Source organism: Protopterus annectens, chromosome 3.part0 (genome assembly GCF_019279795.1).
Source record: "Protopterus annectens isolate FY-2018-M chromosome 3.part0, PAN1.0, whole genome shotgun sequence".
Lineage (NCBI taxonomy): Eukaryota > Metazoa > Chordata > Ceratodontiformes > Protopteridae > Protopterus > Protopterus annectens.
This window is the reverse complement of record NC_056731.1, coordinates 158,002,495-158,025,092: the sequence shown is the minus strand read 5'-3', so window position 1 is coordinate 158,025,092 and position 22,598 is coordinate 158,002,495. Positions and strand designations below refer to the sequence as shown.

At 39.2% G+C, this 22,598-nt stretch overlaps 1 protein-coding gene across 3 annotated transcripts in view; it reads left to right on the top strand.

Annotated features, from left to right (window-relative positions):
• Window positions 1–22,598, top strand: part of LOC122796291 (probable G-protein coupled receptor 141) — a 679,533-nt gene that overhangs the window by 389,083 nt on the left and 267,852 nt on the right. The window contains exon 1 of one of the 3 annotated variants that reach the window (XM_044064658.1): window positions 15,059–15,127. The exons of the other annotated variants lie outside the window; for them this stretch is intronic. The gene's annotated coding sequence lies outside the window, so the exon portion shown is untranslated. Of the gene's footprint in view, window positions 1–15,058; window positions 15,128–22,598 lie in introns of those variants that run through there. 3 annotated transcript variants of the gene reach the window in all.

The following is a 22,598-nucleotide window of genomic DNA, read 5'->3' as shown; positions in this document are numbered from 1 at the left end:
GTTGCTGGGCAGAACATGGGACGTTGGGTACAGCGTGATTAAGGCACTTTAAAGCAGTTATAAGCGGGTTTGCACATGTTTGCGGGATGGTAAGCACTGTTAACCTTCGGTTACAGTTTCTTACATTCAGTTAGCGTCTAATTTGCTTAATCTGTGTAGGCAATGCTTACCCCCATGCAAACGCACTTAAACATGCTTACTAGTGCTTATATATGCTTACTACTGCTTATTTGTGCTTAAACCTGCTTACTAGTGCCTTATTTATTATGACACTGACACTTCACATGTGCATTTAATGCAGTGCTCCAGTTCACATTTAAATGTTATTTAGTAGGTTATACAGCAAAAAGATGTAAAAATATATTCATATACAGATTTCATATGGAAAACGGTATGTGCTGCAGTGGGACTCGGATCGGGAATGCCTGTTCATTAGGCGGATGCCCTAACCACTACACTATTGCTGGGCTGCTTCATCGCATATATATTCCTTGTTACCCTCTTCAGCCTTTTAAGCTGCTTTAACCATAGCTAAGCAATGGCAGACCCGTGCCCCTATGGTTAGCTATACTCTGGGTTTTAAACAAAAATAAAGGGGTTTCTTCTATTTATTTTTATGTCCTGTTGCTGTTGTACACATGGGGCACTGTTGGTGGGGATATGCAGACACCTATGAGTGGTCTCATTCATTTATTTACACTTTCTGCTGTTCTACTTTGCAGGGGCATGTTTATTCTGAGAGCTCTGCTCTCAGACATGCCTCTGCACTCGTCCACGCTCTGTGTAGGATTAGGAGGTCAGGCAGCGCGCCTTCATTAATATGCATGGCACACTGCCGTCCTCCTCCTAAACTGCCGCTTCCGTGCAGGACTAGATTAGTCCTGCACGAAAGATTAGTAAATCCAGGGGTATGTCAAACTGCAAGTCATGGCTGTTCCCAGCAGAATAGTATGAAAGCACTACTGAGCCTTCTGAGTCTCTTCACCGCCATAAGCAACAAGCTTTGCACACTTTGCCAAACCAAGTTTTTCACCAGCTTTTACCTTAGCAAACATTTCTGCTGACATGACATTGCACTTTCAACCAGTATCAACTTTGAGCTCTACAGATCTACCATTAATCAGTACAGTGCAAAATACTTCGCTCCTTGCCAATAAATCTACTGCAGTAACCTTTTCCTCAAGCACAGAGACACCAGCAACATAAAAAGTAGGGTTGCAGCTTTCTACAGCTTTCTACTTGATCAAATTGCTTCTTGGAATGCTCTCTCTCAATAAAAGAATGTGTCTCTTCTTTCTGAAATGATTCCACTTTTTACATCTGAGGCATTGCTGACCAAAAGCTAAGCACTTTTCTCATTTCGTTTTGTGACTGCCTCCACAATTATGATGGGTTTTGCTAAATCAATTCAGTTTTGCTCCATGTGCCCTGGGTTTTATTAAAGCTGCCCTGAGTTTCATTGTGGGAACCACACCCTTTGGCCTATAGCTCTTAACCTCATGCTGCATACTATTAACATTCATGCTGGAAGAAGTTGCAAGCATGCTCTTCTCATTCGTAAGTATATTCGTGTGCTTTTCTGTAAGCTCACATATCTGACAAATATCTATGGTTTTGCTTGAAGTTAAATGACTGTCTCAAAGCAAAATCTTTCTCACTGCATCATTATTAACACCGCACACAAGCCTGTCTTTTATCAACTCATCTATCAGATCACCAGTCTTTATAGCTAGAGAATCACAGATAATAATTAAACCAAACCAGCCAGCAGCACAAGACCTATAAAAACCTGTCACATTTTGTCTATTTTTAGCAACTAAAAATCAAAACCCAAAAAGAATTTTATGTAAAACATAATAAAAAATTGTCAAGACAAAAGTTGGTTGATCATAGATCCACCTGAAGAGTCTTGCTTGGTGGAGTGGGTTGGGTGCTCAACTGATGAGTGATGAGTTTGATTTCGATTGATGGTGGTATAGCCAATGCCATTTATTATGCAGCAAGGTAAGGATATGATCTCTAGCAGGCTAGAATTGTCCCAGTGTTAGGGGATGTTTTAGTGGGAGAGAGTCTCACAGTGCCAGGGCAGGGCATGAGTGTGGTCATCACTAGCTTTCATCTCCTTGCAGCGCTACAAAAAAATTAAGTAAATTTTGCTCCAGACTAATTCTAATGATCTATTATGAATGCTATGTGCTATGAGTTGTGCCAATATTATGTTGCAATTGTTTTTCCAAATTGCCACTTCAAAGTCTCTATTACTTCCTAACATCCGATTTCTGTCCATCCTATATCTTTAGGGAGCTATATATGGCCCATGTTGAGAACCACTGGTTTGAGCAAAAGTAGCTCAAAAGTAACTCACATTTAAGTTACTAGTTACTAAAAAAAAAGTAATATATTACTAGTACTAGTTACTATTTTGAAAAAAGTAACTAGTTATATTACTAGTTACTAGAAATTGTAATATATTACAGTAATATTTTACATATTACAACATATTACTCCCATCACACAACTGTGTATGCCCACAGATCATGGGCTGGTCGTCCTCCACCCTCACCTCATCAGTGTACCCATATAAATGCTGTAGCTGTATATTTGCAATGATATATCAACATACCACCCAGTTCCAAGGCTGTGACATAAAGACAAAACCTGGCCACACATTCTATGTCTCATGTAATGCAGGGGTGGCAATGTATATGCCTGCATGCTGATGATTGTGTGATGAATCATACATCCCTTTCTGGTAGCCTGTGTGGCTCAGTAGGCTAGTAACGTTAGTATGAGTTATGGTGTTGATGGTTTGAATCTGGCAGTAGCTATATCTTTTGCATTTGAGGTAGTCATATGGTGATATTCAGATTGTCATAACCCTTCAATCTATTACCACAAGAAAGTTGGACAAAGCCAGAGTGAATGTGGGGGGGGGGGGGGGACAAAGGGCCAAACCTACAGACAGACATTATACATACTCTGAGTAACCTAGAAGGTGGCTAGTATAACAACAGGTTGCAGCAGGTCAGATTATCTGCAGGATGAAAAGGCCATCACTTAAATGTCTCAGCATTTACAACAATTCAGTGACTGCATTTTGCAGTATATTACCAGAAAACCACAAATGTATGAGGAACAGAGCAGACATATGGGGCAAAATGCTGGACATTCTGCAAAAGCATGTACAGGGAGAGGTATACAGATTGTCACCCTGTGAGTGGTGTTACATAATGTACCCCGTCACATCATACCTCTCAACCTCTTAGAGCAAGAAATCTGGCCAAAGCCATGAATAAAAGAGGGACAAAAGCCCACAAATAGGGACACATTTTAAATATTGCTCTTACAAATGTAGACTGTTGATAGAATAACAGATCTTGCATTAGCATGAATCTCTTAATGTTTATGGTGTCTGAAACTCAAATGTCTGTCATTATTTATTAACTTCAGTCTTCGATGATTTGCCACTAATTTGCCAGAAAACCACAATATTATGTAAAACAGACCAAAAATATGAGGCAAAGTCTGGACATTCTGTAAAGCTCTGTACAGTTGTGAGCTATGAGTCACATATTAAGGTCAGCAAACAGCCAGGGAATGCCTTTGACAATATCAGGGAAGTGCTGTACTGTGGTAACAGGTGCAGCAGCCTGCAGCACGCAGCATGCAGCACATATAATCCCTGACTAGAGCACAGGTAGCTCTGACCTGTAGTCACCTTGTAAGTACTGACAGTCACACTGGGCATACTCCTACACTTAGCTAATTTGAGCCCAAGTCTATTGCCTCTTTCACTCAGAGACTTGCTATGTGGAAATATATCTGTACATACATACAGCTAAGTATACATATCTGTCTCTCCCTATCCCCCTCACACTTGATTAGTTTCTCTATCAGTATGTGGCACACACACACACACACACACACACACACACATATATATATATATATATATATATATATATATATATATATATATATAGATATATATATATACATATATATATATATACATACATATATATATAAATATGTATATATATATATATATATATATATAAAACAAGATATATATATATATATATATATATATATATAAAACAAGATATATATATATATATATATATATATATATATATATAGATATATCAAGTACAATGTTACATAGACTCTCCACATATATCTACATAACACATTTACATAACGTACACACACAGCAACAGTTAAGAAGGCATCCCTTTTATACACATTTATATAGATATGTGTGGGGACATATGAATGTTCCCACATATCCTGGAATGCTGGGGGCTATCTGCACTTACACATCACAACAGTTGTCCGATGGAACCAGACCAAGGCTGCAACAGTACATAATCCACTCACCCACAGACCTCTGTGCCTGTGGACTGTCACCCTGTAGACAGACACAGGTACACAGGTGGTGTAATGTACAATGCATGCAATGCATGCCTTGGAGAGGCCATATTGCCCCTGGCCTCATGTCTGCTTATCAAGCTGCAAACAGCCACATATAGCCATACTGGTAGCTGTAAACACAAAGCAGGGATATTGCCAGGTATCCCACTCCTAGGACAGCAGATACAATAACAGTACCAAGCAGTATCACTCTGCAGGCCACACGTGCTTGTCTAACACAAGGCCACTTTGTGTACTCCACAAGTACTGTGCCTGCATCCACATATACAACAGGCATAACCTGTGGCATGTGTGATAAGTACTGTGAGTTGTAATCTTTAATACTAGATAGGTAGGGGGTCTAGTCTCACATCATCCAACGTGTGTGTTTGTGTGTGTGTGTGTGTGTGTGTGTGTGTGTGTGTGTGTGTGTGTATAAATCTGTCCTTACAACACTGTGGACATACCCATTTTGGCTGTCTCTGTGCAATGGTATGCATTTTATGGCCCCACAACTGGCTGCTGGCCTCTAAATTGCTCTCCCATTACAAGGCCTGCTGATATAATCCACCTTAAGAGTACTGGCTGAGAGTCTAATATCTGATAAACTCTGTGGAGAATGTGATATGTACTATGAGCTGTAGTGTGTAATAGTAGATAGGTAGGGGTTCTAATCTCACATCATCCATCTCTGTGTGTGTGTATAAATATATCCCATTGCAGCACTACCGACATATCCATGTGGATTATCTCATGCAATGGTTAAGCATTTTATGGGCATGTGACTAGCTGCTGGCTTCTAAACTGCCCTCCTTCACATAAGTATAACTGAAGTCCACCACCTTCTTGATTTGTACATTCAGAAAACCCAGGTGACACATATTGAGGGTAGCAGACCTCATCACAAAGTATGAATGCATGATTACACTGACTGCCCCCATTCTCCCTGATACACTGTTATACACATATGCACCTAGGGAGCCATGCAGGTATACTGCCTTACCCTGCTGACATAATATGTCTGCTGTGCTACCATGCTATCCTGTGCCACTGTATTGCCACCATGTGTCCATTGTTTAAACCTCTCAGACACCTGGAACAGACATGTACACAGGTTTGTGACACACCTGTCATTCTGTAACTCTACCATGAGTCTAGCATCATGCAACAAAGATACACAAAGTTTGATGTGTAGTCATGACACATGCCAGCATACAATACTTGTAGTGGCCCGCAAGTGCCATGGCAAAACAATATTGCACTACACAACGTGCATGTAAAGTAATATAGTCACACTGTGCATCAGACACATATTTGCATTTCCCTGCATTGATGTCATGGATGGCAGGGATGTGGCGCATGTATTATCACAGGGTTTGATGTGGGGGTGCCAGAGTCCTAGTCAGTGCCAAATATGTGACAGCATGTGTGTGAGCCAGGAAGGGGTGCAGGTTACTTGGGTCATGGAGAGGTGCCGCGTGTGTCTATTGGTGACCTGCATCCAACAGTGGTGTTTGTGTGCATGCACACAGTCAAGCCCAGTGCTAGCCCTACACATGTGTATGTTGGACAGCTGTGGAATGTACATGGTAGAGTGGACAGTTCTCCATCTCTGGCCACGAACATGTGAATTGGGTCTGCTGGGAGCATCACTGGCACCACCATGTCCATGGACAGATGTGGTGCCAGAACCTGATGGTGACTGCAAAATGCTGGGGCTGTGTCCCTCATGAGATCGGCCAGGACCACATGCCCATGGCCTTCCACATTGTGGTGTGGACAGCACATTTCCCTCTGTAGCACTGTAGGTACTGCCAGTACATGAGCATGACTGTGCACGGCCACGTGGACTCCCAGCAGATGGTTTTGCTGACCTTCGTCCACATGTCCAATTCCCAACTCCAACTCCAACTAGATGTTCCAGCGCAGACATCGTACAGTCAAAGACAGACAATGTTTTAGCCCACCATCTAGCCATGACAGCAGGGAACTGATCCAGTGTGTCTCCAGTATGGTGGAGGCAGTCATGGATGTCAGACTGTGGTGCATCCATAACCCTAAGCATCGGTCTGGTGTTGCATTCAGAACATGCCTGTGCCTCCATGACAGACTGAAACATGCGGCGAGAGACCCATGATGTGACACCTGCAACAGGTGGTGGATGGACTGCAGTCCTATGACTATGAGCATCCCTGTCAATCTGCCTGTGTGGGACCTCACCTTGATGTGCTGTGGTGATGGAGGTATAGCAATAAGTATAGGTTAGTTATGAACAAAACATTGTTAGTAATAACAGCATACCAGAACAGTGGAAATAACCCAATTACATATCAATGCATATTATGTGAGACACAATACATGACAGAAAAGTCAGTATGTTAACAGCATGCCAGAAACAGTTACAGCATAATGCCAACAAAATAAGTAATTCAACAAGATATGTTATTATGCAACCATTATAATATATAACAATAATAATACACATGCCTAAAATACAGGTAATTTAACAACATATGTGAATAGTAAACCATAATCAATGGATAACAATAACAAAGAAATGAAGATAAGGGGTGGGGAAAGAGAGGAAAAACAGTCCATATTACCATTATAGGCTATTTACTTGACAACAGACTACTATCTACTCTATGGATTGGTCCTTTCTTTATGTGTACCAGTCCTTTATAGTTGCTGCTGTAGCACATACATACCTCTCAAGCTATTCACATGGGACAGTATGGGCCAGGCAGTAAAAACTGCAGGTACACAGCTACAGAGATTGCAAAGCAGGTGGACCTATATAACTACCAATGTATACTGTGGGCTGATGTAGTGATACTTTGCAATTTAGGTTATCATTCCAATGGTAATCCTGTGACAGATGGATTATGCATTACTAATTACATTACATGACAGCATGACACTTGAGAGACATGTATGTGCACAGTACAGAAACTAAACAACTATCATGCCTTGCTTGGCAGGCAAGGGTATAGAACCCAATAGCAGTGACTACAGAGGACAGCTACATGGAATGTATGGATTGGCTGCAGCAACTTTAACAGACACTCCAGGCATACAGCCATACCAAGATTACACGTTATTTATTTCATTTTATTTTATTATTATATTTATTTCCTTTATGTTATACTGTACTTTCACATTCTTGCTAATGATTTTAACAGTCTGTGATATGTAAGCACACAATTATTTACTCATAATATGGGCTACTTCACCCATTTACCTGTAGTTCCTGTGGAGAAAATCTGTAAACACTACGTGACTGATACTATTATACTTAGTACTACATAGCACTGGATTTGAACCTTTGTCTGTATGTGGCAAAATGTACTACAGCCAGAGCATTTAACAAACTGAGAAACTGAGTTGCTGCTGATTGCTGACTGACTTGATATGTGCCTAGAGCTCACCTGGCACCAAAACATGATGTGGTAGTACTACTCCAGTTGTATACTGGACTGCAATGACAGTAGAACACACATGCATGAAATATAAGCATGACAGAGATATAAAGTAATCTATATATTAGGATACAGAATGCAGGTGTACACAATATATTGTTATTGGTTTGAAATATTTGTGAAGTCAACAAACAATATCAGATCATGGAGTGGGCTACCTCACCCATATACCTTGCTTACGTCCTGTTTGTGGATGACAGAGCATTATGTGGACAATTTTGGCCTAGAAACAGCCTTGAGTGGTACTGTATGTGGTAAATAAGACATTTGGCTGCCATTGTATTTGCATGCTATAGCTATTACAGTGTTACACTTGACTGCAGCACCTTACCTTACGCCCTGAATGCATGCAGTTGTACTCCAATGGTTAAATCAAGATAAACCTAATGTACACAATTTACCTTGGTGTTATTGGCAGTGGTTCATGTACTATTGCAAAACAGCTGGCATTATTCATTTCTTGACAAACAGCTCTAATTCCACACTTATTGCACAACAGACTTTATTGTATGTAATGTCATGCAATTTCTGGTATTGTTTCAAGTTTTCATTATTATTATTAGTTGTCATTATTCAGGTCTTGCAATACAGCTCTGCTTCCACAGTTATTGCACTATGGACTTTATTGTATATATTTTAATGCAGGTAATGGTATTGTTTCATGTTTTTATTGCACTCCAGTTGACATTATTTATATAGCACTACAGCTCAAAGTCCACTTTATTGCAATACAAACTTTAATGTACACACTTTATTGCAGGTAATTCTTTACTCTTTCTTGCTTATTTCACTACAGTTAGCATAATAAATCCATACTCACCACACTCGTGGCACAGCCTGGCTAAGCACCCGGCATGCGCCTCGAGGTTGCAAGCCCTCTCCTCTGCAGCTGCTGGGAGAGAAGTGCACCATTATGCATATCAGTTTAGCAGTCATTTAAATTAGATATTTGTGGTACAGAGTTAAAAGTACTTACATGTGGGACGTCCCCTAACTGAAATTCTTAGGCCCAGGTGTCCAAGAGATCCCCCTTACATTTCTTCAGGTCATCATGGTACTGATGACACTGTTCACATGTGCAGGGGATACCAGTTGCAATGGTAAGTTCTCTTGTCAGCCAATCCCAGGCCTCCACCTTGCACCCTGAGCCCCAGTAATCTCCATGCTGAAGCTGGTCTTCATGTTTTTTTTGCAAGGAGTCTGACCATGACCCTGGACTATAGGATGCCCCAACGCTGAATCTGAAAGTGCAAACCCTCACCAACAACTGCCATAGTGTCATTCAGAGACATAACTCTAATGAATTATGCTGTATTCCCACTTATTTGGCTCAATATAGCATGTTTTCCCACCCTTACATGCCACTGGGTAATATTTAAAAATGTGGCACGTCACTTATTGCACAAACCAGCACATATGCTTAGCAGTGCTTAGAGGTGTGCAGACCAGCCAAGCAGAGCCCAGCAGTGCATAAACATTTTCAGCAATTATTGTCTTTATGCAGTGCTTAGCAGAGCTTAGCAGGTCTTAGCAGAGCTTAGAAGAGTGTAGTGGGCCAGAATTTAAATATAATTGATATAATTTGTATTTCAAAAATAAATGCTTACTTTCACAAACACTATCGAAATAACAGCAGTTCACAAACACATACCAAACACTTTCCCAGTTTTCTTTATTAACGATCTGGTACCTCGGCCTTTCGCCTTCAAAGGATCATAAAAAGTGTGTGCTAACAAAGGTATATATACACACATAAAGTGATACTAATTAACTCAGGCTTCTGATATTAATTAATTAATTAGTCAAATGCTGAGATGATCACATTATTTAAAGTGCCATAGACAATATATTCAAAGTGCAAACAGTACATAGTATAATACCATTAAATAATTCACTAAATGGATGTATTTACAAACTCCATCTATAACATTAATAATAATATTATAATATAATAATAACAATAATAAAAATAAATTAAATACTTAACTCCAAATTCAATCCATAAGGCTTCAGTGTGTTATATTTCAGAATCATTTTATTTTCTAATTCAAGTAATTTGTGAATATAAATTCCCCCACTTTCAAAACAGAATGGCTTGCCCAAAATACAAAATCTTAAACTATTCGGGCAACCACCATGTTCATCAAGAAAATGTTTGGCCACAGGACTAACTTCATTATGATTTTTGATATCTTTTAAATGTTCCAGGATGCGAATTCGAACCATCCTTTTAGTTTGTCCTATGTACCATATATCTACACATGAGCAGCCTAAGATGTATACTACTCCTACCGATCTACAATTAAAATAGAATCTAGGAGAAAATGGAATACCATTAATCCTATTGATATTAATGGCCTTCACACAGAGGCTGCAATGACCACATGGATATGTACCTATTGGAAGACTCACTCTCTCATCTCCTTTTGAAAAGTTATAATTTAATAACTCCTTCAAAATTTTCCCCCTCTTATAAGAAAAAGTTATGTGTTTGGGAAATAAATGACCTATATTTTCATCCTCATTAATTAAATACCAATATTCCCTCACCAACTTCATTAATTCATCAGATAAAGGGGAGAATTTGGTAACAAAAAATAATTTTTCCTCATTATTATTTTCTATTTTCTCAAATCCTGTAGAATTAGGTCTATCCAAATCATTTTCAAAATTTCGGTGTTCATTATAATTAACAATACCAAGTACTTTATTTTTACACATTAATAAATGATCTTTATTATAATCCCTCTTCATTAACCTCAACTCAACATTATTCAGTTCTTTATTCCTCTCATTTTCATCACTAGTGTGGTCAAAAATCCTTTTGAATTCACCTGAAGGTAATGAGTGCACTAAGTGTCCAGGATGCATGCTCTTCGCATGTAAAATCATGTTGACCGAGGTATCTTTCCTAAACGGTCTATAACCAATGTAATCATCTTTATGATACAGTGTTATATCTAGGAAATTAATTTTCTCCCTATTATATTCAAAAGAGAAGGTTAAACCATGATCATTATTATTCAAATTATCAAAAAAATGAAAAAATTCAAGATTGTCACCACTACATATCAAAAAAAGATCATCAATAAATCGCTTATAAACTATTACATTCTTTTTATAAAAGGACGTAGGAGAAATATATTGTTTTTCAAAAAATCCCATGTACATAATGGCATATGAGGGTGCAAATGCAGCCCCCATAGCCGTTCCTTTCAATTGCAAGAAAAAATCATTATTGAAACAAAAATAATTGTGGGTAAGACAAAATTCTAACAATTTAATCAAGAACGTGGTTCTAGATCGTTAATAAAGAAAACTGGGAAAGTGTTTGGTATGTGTTTATAAATGCTTACTTTCCCTTCCATGCATTCAGACCCTGCAACTACTGCTCATGAGACCGTACCTCTACCCATTTAGCTAAAAGGATATGTGGAATTCAGCTACACCTTTACATGTACCTCTCAGCTGCCTATAAGGACTGTTGAGCACCACACCATGCTGCGCAAACCCGCTCAGCTATGCTTAAACATTAACTTTAAATAAATAATTAATTGCATCTGGTTTCTACTTTTAGATGTCTAGCAGGTGTCTTGGTGCTACATAGCATTTCTGCACTCCATGCTGCATTGCACAAACATCCTTTTTAAAAAAAAAAAAAACAAATAAACACTTAAAACAATAAAATAAACAATTGACATTATACAATTGCACAGTGCAGGGAGTTTCTTACTCATCTACAGACACAGTTGGCACTACACTCCATACACTGACTCAATAACTGTGTTTCATGGCTCTCCCTTGGTGACTCGCCATGATTAATATGCATGGAGCACTGCCAAGGGGGAACCATGTACATGGACATGGTAACATTCCATGTAGGCTCTACACTGTTCTTACACAGAGTTTATTAAATCCTGGGGAATGTTTTAGCACTCATAGATGTCACACGTGTACATAGTGGCATGAAAAGACCAAAAAAATAAAAGTTCTTCCATTTTCTGTTTGATTAAGGCATTCTGGGCAAAACAAATGCTTTATTCAAGCTGTAATGAATACAGTGTTTGTTTTAGCATAGTGTCAAGGGTTATAAACAGTTGCAGGTCTGCACTTCATGTAGAAAAACGATGATTGCTTGCTACCTTGAGATCATATGTCACTGGACATGTTATGCAAATTGCACTTGGCTTTCTGACCATGAGATTAAAAGGTAATGTAAATACCTAGTCTGCCAGAACTCTACATGACGTATAAAGCTGGTGCAGATGGGCCTAGTTATTGCTATAAGCAATTATATGGTATTGAGAGGACAGGGTTTTTAGCCAGAAACAAAGGCCAGATAGACACAATGCAGATGGCATATCGGCATGACAAGTAGTCAACCTGATCCAGTTTTCATCACCATTAAAACTAATGCTGGTTGTATTGTGCAGGCATACATGGAACTATACACTGTAGCACTATGCATTATCACCATTGCTTGTTAATGAACTGCATAAACACTTCTGTTTATACACATGTCATGTGTACATGTTGCTATCTTGTACAAATGAACAGTTTGTTAAAATGTAGTTAGAAATGTGTGCGGGGGAGAAAAAAATGCATTTATATCATGTTATCGAAATATGAAAATAGCTATTTCATCAAACCTAAAATATCTAAACCACATAATATTGAACATTCAGAACAGCAAATGTTTTCCTTGGGGAAAAAATTTGCTATTCCAAAACAAATACACACAACACAAGCATACCTAAAAAACATCAATACATACACATACACTTATAATCCTACAACTAACCCTACACTAAACTATACATACACTACTATCTAGCCACTTACCTTAACCCAGACTCTAACCCTAAGGTCCGTCACTATCACACACTCACCTAACCCGCGCCCTAACCCTAACTGACCTAACCCACGCTCTAATCCTAACAACCACACAATAGCACACTTACCTGAACCCGACCCGTAAATCTCGACCACAGTGCTGAAAATAGCGAAGCCACAGAACCGACCAACCAAATTCTTTCCCTAAGAAAGAATTTGGTGTTCTGCAGCTTCACTATTTTTAGCGTTCGATTAAAACGGGTCGATATTAGAACATTTGAAGTTTTAAAACTTCGATGTTCTGATATAGACCCAAAAAAAGCAACAGAGCAATTGCCTATAATAGTGTGCATGCTGACTTGGATGGAGTAATAAAGAAGTAGGTATCTTTATACATGCTAACACTGTACTTGACAGGTTTGTAGAAGGGAAGGACTACATTTTATTATGATGGCACTATAAAGCTACAGATGTGTTGAAGGTAGGGGGGTATATTTTATTGTGATGACACTCAAGGGCTGATCATGTAGAAAGAAAGGGGGACAGATACTGGTCTGCTTTTGGGATTCTGATTGCCATTTGCAGTTCTGCTGCAAAGGACTAAATGCTTCTTGTTTATATATTTCATTAAAGCTTTTTGACACTCTGCTGGCTGTATTTATTTGCAATGTTAGAGAAGGTTGGTTGCAGAAATCATAAGAAGGATCACATTGTTATACTTCAATCAACCTGCCAAAGTAGTGCAAAATTGGTATATTGTCTTTTCCTTTTCTGATTGGGTTGGAAACTAAGTAAGGGTGTCCCCTTTTACTGCTTCACTTTCTAACTGCAGTCAAACATTTGAGCTAATATTTTCAGTCTTCCTATTGATTTGACGCTAATCCCAGGATCTTGTGCCATCAAGAGATTTACATACATAGATGACACAGTAGCAGTGCTTCCAGAGTTGAAATGATCTATCCTTACACTTTGGGCATCCCAGACGAAATTAACCAGTTTTCTGTTTTACCTTGAATATGGAAGAGTTTAATATCCTAGTGGCTCCAGACTTTCAGTTCCTGGGAGTGGCTGCCTATAAAAGTATACTTTTAAATGCATATTTACAGAGATGAAAGAAATGCATAAGAAGGATTGTGCATCATCAGTGGAAAATATCAAGGGTATTTTGACTGTGTATAAGAATTTGTATTTTTTGTTCACCTTGAGGGTCATTGCCTGTAAAATGTTTAGCTATACATGTTCAGACTTTTGCCATATCTTCTGCTAGCCCACATTTCTTCATAGCAGCTAAATGCCAGACAGAGGTTTTGAGTTCACAAAGTAAGTTGTTAGGAGTGAAGAATATCTGTATCAGCCAAGATTTATAAGGGTTTGGGCTCCCAAATATGGAAACATGTCAGATGATTTTTTTTGTTTGCTAGCTTCCCAAAGTCTTAAAGAAACATATCCTCATTTATTTTAAGGTAAAAACCTTGGGTTAGCAGGGTCACATTATATGAAATCCTTCACAGGGTTCCTTTATTTCTATTTTCAAACACTAAACGTGAAATACACCTTGTTGTTTAAAGGCATTTACTTTGGACATGTTAGGTCTGTAATGCTCTGACCAAATCCCATACAATAAATTGATGACATTTACCTTAGGTGGGAACTGTAAAATGAAAAAGAATGTCTGACTTCCATGACTTAGTTGTCTCAATGATCCGGGAGATGGCACTTTCCTTGTTATGAGTTTTAGAGATTTGCTCATTCATGAAATGCTAGCAGCTTGTAGTATACATCAATTTATGCTTGCAAGTGGTGTGACACTGCAAATCAAGAGGAATAGCCTGGAATAAGAAATGTTTTTATTAACATCTATATGGTGTGGAATATCTAGCAGCCTGCATACATCTTGCATTCCATTGCATTTTCTGAAAAATCATTTTAAAAAGTATAAGATAAACACATGTATACATTTTGTGAACTAAAAGCCACTAACAACTGTACAAATAGAAATGTTATCAGTAAGAAGTGTTCTTTACCATGCTAAAATGCTAATAGTACATACAGAGCCTTTTATCATAAATACTGTAATAAATTATAAGGCATACAAACTCCAAATTATATTTTTTGTAAACTTTCATAAACACGTTTTCATACCTTGAAAGCTATACAATCTAGACATGTATTGTTATAACATTTTTGTTAACCAGACATAAGCTTTCACATAACAAGAAATTCCTTTATAAGTGCTTGATGTCTGAGATATTTACAGAAATATGAAAATGTATGTTTAATTGTATAATTAGCAATATACATAATGCTGTATATCTTTCAGGATGTGCAACTTACAGTACAAATATAAAGGACAGTTTTCTTCAACAACTAAGATTTCACCAAAAGTTACACAACCGTTTGTAAGTCATTTTTTTTTTTTTAACTATTACGTACACATAGAAATATTGCTTATTTTCATTACTAACAAGCAGCTAGCAGTATTTCCAGTATAGTGTGATGTAAACCAGTATTTTCAGTGAATTGTCCTGTCTCCTACCTTGGTATTTCATAACAAACACCTCAATAAAATGTAGGTCCCTCAGTTAGGAAAATATATGAATAATAAGTGGCAAACAAAGATTAACATCTCAACTGCAAGGCATCCTAGACAAACAATCTTAATGTCAATTTGTTAATAACTCCTTGTCCTTTCTAATACTGCCTATTATTAGCTGGTAAGTCACTAAGTTAAAGAAGCCAGACCCAGAAAGGTTCTGGATGCCATAAGGAGGTATGGATGTTAACTGGAAGTATATAAAGAATGTGTTATTCGCTTGAGTAAGCTAAGCAATCTGATATATTCTTTGCCAAGTTTAAATAAGTCAGTGCTGTAGAAAAAAGAGATTTATAAAGCTTTAGTGCTGTTTTCCTTTTTCCCCTTATATTACCCTTTTTGAGAATCAGGTGATCAAACAAGTGGAAACATAAGGGTCTTCTAATGTGAGTGCAGTCCAAGAAAAGAGTCACTCTGTCTTCATTGGAAATCCTTATTGAAATGGCAGAAATGTCCAAAACGTTTCCATAGTTACTAAAGTTCCCACCAGTGGTGTTATAGTGTGATGCACATCATGGTCATGTGTTCACAGGAAAAAAAAAAAAAAACGTCTGACATCTCTTTTTAAGTGATTTCTCAAGAAATTGGGAAAAATATGAGTCTTCACATCATTTGAATTACTTTAGGTTCCTCACTGTCAGGGTATAGATCTTCACATGAAAGGAGGGTTTCATTGTCAAGGCAACAAGGCTGCAATACATGGTGGAATATGAATGTGCTTTACAGGTCTATATTAAAAGACTGAAATTTTAAAATTGGAAGCACTCTAAAGAGCGAAAATACCGGACCTCAAATTGCTTTTTTTTTGAGGTCGCAGTACAGTGAAGATCGGAATATTTGCCCTTTCCTCACTGTAGTGCGGTCTTCGAGTTGGGATATATATTTAGCGGGGAGTGGGGGGGGTTGCAGCTTCCCACAATAATGATTTAGAGGTCTGGCATTTTCGTTCTTTAGAGCGTTCACGATTTTAAACTTTAGGTCTTCTAATATAGACCCAATGTGTTACTGTTTTTAATCCATACATTACTGTACATTGCAAAGTTCTACAGCCACTTAGATACAGGCTAATGGCTTCAAAGTTGCAGATATGAAATAAAAGATTTTGACTCATTCATTTATTTAAAGATTATATAAATCCTTGTAAGAATGTCTGTCTAGGAGAAATCTACCCCTTACTTTTTCTGAGGTTACATTAGGCCTCCATACATGATTATTTGGGGGTATCATGAGATTTTGCTTGTCTCTTTTGTTCTACCATGTATTTGAGTGGGATATATAAAAAAAATAAGCTTTTTTCCTGCCTTTCCTGTAAGTAGTCTAGACTGTTTGTATGCTTCTGAGCCCCCAAGCCTTTCTGTGTTGGAGGAAAGCCTTCTAGCTTAATTTTGTTTCTTAGAACTAGCCAGTTTTCTAGTTTCAGCACTCAAATCTGTTTCTTTGAAATCAGCACTTGTTCAGAACTTGTTGTAAGCACTAAATAAGCTGCAAATTACTACAACACTCAACTTTCCTCACTTGTCTAAAGGGAAGCAATTTTTAGTACTTAATAAATAAGCACCTATCCAGGCATGTCTAAGGGTCAGCTCCTGGTGATTTCTCCTGTCTACCTAATGAATCTGGGCATCTTGGGGCAATGCAGCAATTGCCTCATGTACACAGACAACCCTCTCCTCCTACCACCCAACACTACAACCTGTGAGAGATGCAATTATATAGCCAAACTGGAAGCAAAGCTCTCTTCACCCAAGACTGGACTAGACAGTCAAGAGGAGAAGGTAAACACTTGCACCACACCACTCTCATCACATAGTCCCTGAAAACCTACACCACCAAAACACACACATAGAAACACAAAAACACACACCTACATTCATGGAGGCTCACAATAAAAACCTGCCCAAGCATCAGGGACCTCCAAAGCAGAAACGCAATCAAACTCCACCCCCCAACACAACCCAAATGACACATAGCCCACAAACTCATATGCCACTCAACCATAGCCCATAAGGCATAACAACGTACCCAACACTCTAGTCATAGGTGACTCTACAGTAAGGCAAACTGATGTTCCACTCACCAGGCTAAACAAGGAGAAAGTTACTGTCAGCTGCCTGTCAAGTGCCAGGATCCACCACATAATGCACACACTCCACAACAAGTACAAATATGACACTGTCATTATCCATGTTGGTGTGAATGACTTGAGACATGCGTACCTGGACTACATGAAAAGAGACATGGAGGAGCTCTCCGATCTTGTAGTCCAGGCAGGTATGACCCTAGTCCTAAGTAGCATCCTGCCATCACCCAGAATGATACCACAGTACAAGGACAAAATGATTGACTTCAACAATTGGCTAAGCTTCTGGTGTCATTCTAAGGGGATCCAGTATTTGTCTGCCTGGGACAACATGATAGACAGACCACAATGCTTTGCCAGAGATGGCCTGCACCTATCACCCTTGGGATTCCAGATACTGGCTAAGGCTCTTGCCACCCCTATAGTGCCTTTTTTAGGAAAGGATCTAATGACAAATTCACTGCCGTAACAGGTACAAGCAAGCAAAATCTGAGAGTAATGCTATTCAATGCTAGAAGTCTAAACCTCAAAATGCACTCACTTGAGCCACTCCTTAAAATGGAGAACATCGACATCTGTGCAGTGACAGAGACTTGGTTCAAAGCTCCAAAGTGCACCCCTGCATTACCAGGCTATAATTCATACCACACCTTTCGGCCACCTAACCCGGAACGAGGCACTAAAGGTGGAGGCGTGTCCATGTTCGTTAAGGATATCCACACCTCCAGGCTAGTTGCACAGCATAATGCATCCGAAATTATCCAAGTGCAACTAACTCTGGGCAAGACCGCAATCCAAATTGTAGCTTGCTACAGAGCCCCCACCATGCCCCAGGATTCCCACTCCTCATTTCTTGATACACTGGAAAGTATTAGGATACAACCCAACACCCTAATAAGTGGCAATTTCAACTACCCTACCATTAACTGGGAAAACTACTCATGTATCAACTCTTTTGCTCAACGTTTTCTGGAATTCATAAATTCCAATGCCTTGGATCAACTTATTCACACCTCCACACCCCCCAGGGGCATCCATATCCTAGACCTAGTCATTACCAACATGGGCAACCGGTGTTTCACACCAGAGGTCAATTGCTCGTCGGTCAGATCTGACCACAAGCTAATCACCCTAGACATCCACATCCCGCCCCCACCCTCAGTTACGGAAACCACCATAAAAAGCTTCTCCAAAGCCAACTTCACACTTCTCAAGACAGAAGTAGCAAACTTCATGACACCCATGCAGACAGACAATAGAGGTACGACTGCTGAATCCTACACAAATGCACTTTATAAGCACTTACACAAGTGCATGGATCACACTATCCCTAACAGAACCAAGATGCTATCCTCCAAAAAAAGGAAGCCAATCTGGTGGTCCTCTGCTATAAACAAACTCTACAACAGAAGAAAGAAACTGTTGCAAAAAAGAGTAAAATCCCATGACTGGAGGAACTCCCTGGTCAACCTCAGTATGAAGCTGAGATCCCTCATAAAATCCTCCAAAGCTAGTTGCAAAAACAAAATTGCCACTGACTCTAAAGACAAGCACAAAGCATTCTATAGCTATGTCAAGAATCTCAATGGCAACACTCAAATCTGCTCTGAGTTACAGCACAATGGCACTAAATATACAGAACCAACTGATATTGCCAACATCCTGGCAGATAGGTTCAGTGCTAACTTTACCCCCCTCTCAACCCTGGGGGGCCCATCTCTATACCGGAAGAATGCAAAGTTCCTGTAATCACGGCTGCACAGGTAAAAAACACACTCTCCAAAGCCAAGAACACAGCATCCATGGGACCTGACAATATCCCAGGCTGCATTCTACATGAACTACAGAATGAACTGGCACCCTACCTAAGTACCATGTTCAATCATAGCCTCACCTCAGGCTTTCTGCCCACTGAATGGTGCACTGCGACAGTTATCCCACTCCACAAAGGGGGAGCCACAATGGACCCTCGGGAACTACCGCCCCATTAGCCTGATGAGCCTGGTCTGCAAGGCCATGGAACGTATCATCATGGAACTCATAAACAAAGACATTGGTAATCTCCAAACTCTAGACCCTATCCAGTTCGGGTTTGCAAAAGACAGATCATGTCTCCTAAACCTGATTGACTTCTTTGAAGCAGTCATCAAAGCCATAGATGAGGGTAAGGTGGTTCACACAGCTTATCTAGATCTCACCAAGGCTTTTGGCACCATCCCCCACTCCAAAATTATAGATAAGCTTACTCCTAACAATGTGGACATACTACAAAACGGCCTCAATGAGACAGATGCCTGGTATCAAAGCCATGGCCTGAAACTCAATGCCAAAAAGTGTATTGTCATTCCCTTTGGTAAAAACTCTGTACCCATGAACTACCACATAGCTGGTAGCCTACTTAATGCCGAAAATGTGATGAGACCTTGGGACACAGGTGGACAGAAGTCTCTTCTTTGATAATCACATCGCTGCAGTGGTCAGGAAATCCTTCTACATGGCTCACCTCATCACAAAAGGTTTCTCATCCAGAAAAAAGAGGTCATTGTTCCCCTCTACTCATCACTCATTAGACCCATTATAGAGTACAACGACCTTTTTGGTATGTACCTCACAAAACATCTACAACAACTGGAAAGGCCACAGAAATACCTCACAGAGAGGATTACTGGCCTCAAACAGATGCCCTACGCAGACTGTCTCAAAAAACTCCAGCTTTACTCCATCGCATATTGCCTACTTAGAGGTGATCTCTGCCTAACATACAAAGCTATGTCAAAACCAGAGCTGTTGGACATGCTCCACTTAAAGAAATCCCAATCCCTCCGAGCTACACATTCTAGGGACCTAAACCTTGTCACCACAATAAACAGAACATGCTGGAAGGATAGATTCATGTCCCAGAGACTTCCCATACTCCTGAACAGACAACCTATCTATGTCAAACAGAGCTCCACATTAGCACTCTTCAAGAAAAATCTTGATGATTGGATGGGAAATAGGAAATTCACCCCAGGGATCACTTTTGTGGCTCTGCTTGACAGGGGAACAGTAAAATAATTTTCTTGGGTGGTGAAAGCCAGGGTACATTTTTGGCTAGGCTTATATAGGCCCTAGGGCCAATAGCCTAGTACCTACCTATGGACCTATATTTTTCCTATGCCAGTCAGTTACCGTATCCTTATAGTAAATTTGTATCATTTTGTTAAAATGTTTCTCAGAAATGTTTTTTCTGAAAGTGAAATCTATATTTAGGCAGGTTTTGTCAATAGCTAGAACAGCCAGATTTAATGTACCTGTCCATTACAGTAATTCTGCTGATAGGTACACTGAAATTATAAGATCTCAGTTTTGAATTCCACTTAATTATCTACAACTAATGATGACCAGCAGTAGCAAGGGACCCCATGTAGCATACTCATGCATGGCATTTGGCTGTACAGGTAAAGAGGAAGCACCTAGTCTACAACTATGGACCATGACATTCAGGCTAGCATTTTCTTTATTGTAAAAAACACATGTGGATAATTGATGCAGGCAGTAATATCTGTGGATTATACTGTGCGGTGCATGGTGTGCTGTCACTGTTGCAGTGCATGGTGGGCTGTCACTGTTCTTCTAACATTCTCCCGCATCTTAACTTTTTTTTATCTCTTAGAAAATAACAGCAATGTTGTTGACTGAGTGCTCACTGATTCCGGTTCAATGATATCAAGAGGAATTAAAGAGAAACATTTCACATTTATGCCTGTTTTCATGAAAAACGTCTGCTTTAATGATTATTTAATTATAAAAAGTAAGGAATATTGACAACAGTGAAACACTTCCTGAGCTAATGCATTGCAAATGTAAAGAAAATTACTTTTGATAGGTTCATAAGTTGGTACTAGGCTGTCAGCCCTAGGGCCTATACAAGCCTAGCCATAACAATTCCCTGGCTATTTCTTCCCACACTATTTACTTCCCTGGACCCCTGTCTACCAGGGTGACTGATGTGATCCCCGGGGTGAATTTCCTTTCTCCTATCCAATTGTCAAGGTTCCTTTTGAAGAGGGCCAAAGAGGCACTCTGCTTGACATGTATGGGCAATCTATTCCAGAGTCTGGGGAGTCTCTTGGTCAGGAACCTATCCCTCCAGCATGTTTTGTTTATTTTGATGACAAGGTTTAGATCCCTGGAGTGTGTGGCTCTGAGGGATTGGGATTTCTTTAAGTGTAGCATGTCCAACAGCTCTGGGTTTGACATGGCCTTGTATGTTAAGCAGATAGACAATATGCGACAGAGTATAGCTGGAGTTTTTTAAGGTGGTCAGTGTAGGGCATCTGCTTTAGGCTTTCTTCCTATTTATATCTATCTATATATATATATATATATATATATATATATATATATACATTCATACATATACACCATGTTTTCGTATGTTATTGTGTTGCACTGCACATCAGATTGAGTTTATGCTGTCCTATACAATAGATTCTGACTTCAGAAACTGTCATCATTTATACAGTGGGAAAGTGAAATGGCAACAGTGTAAGTTTATGTGGCAGGATATTCATTTTAATGTGTGATTTGCTTGTGATATATTTCTCCTGATAATTTTTATTCATTACTATTTTAATGTTTTAGGTACCTGCTACCTCTAGAATTGATGATCCATATAGCATTGCTTTTTGTCTAATGTTCCTTGATTTTATGCATACTTGTTTTACAGAAACAAAATGCATACATTTGCAAACTTATCTCCCCCAAACCCTCATTACAGTTAAATAGATGGCTGTGTCTTTGAAGGTGATTCACAGTAGTACAATATCAAATGAGTCATACACATCTCCTATACATAGGCTAAGTGATAGTGCAACTGATTTGGAGGAGGGGTTACCATGAGTACTGTAAGGTGAGTTAGTCCAATGTTGTGACCTACTTTATGCAGGTGATCTTCCTATCACTGACCTGACACTGCTGCATGACCATGATTTTGACCTTGTATGTGAGGTTCTGCTAAGTATAGATGAACACTGACATGGCTTATGTGAAATGTGTTGTGCAGTAGTATCTGTGGGCTATCTGTGTGGTGCATGGTCTGCTGTCACTGTTCATTTGACATTCTCTTTCATCTTAATTGACTACCAACGTTACTGTCCTTAGAAGCAACCATAATACCATGTGATCTCTCCCCATGTGTCTGGACTGTACCCCT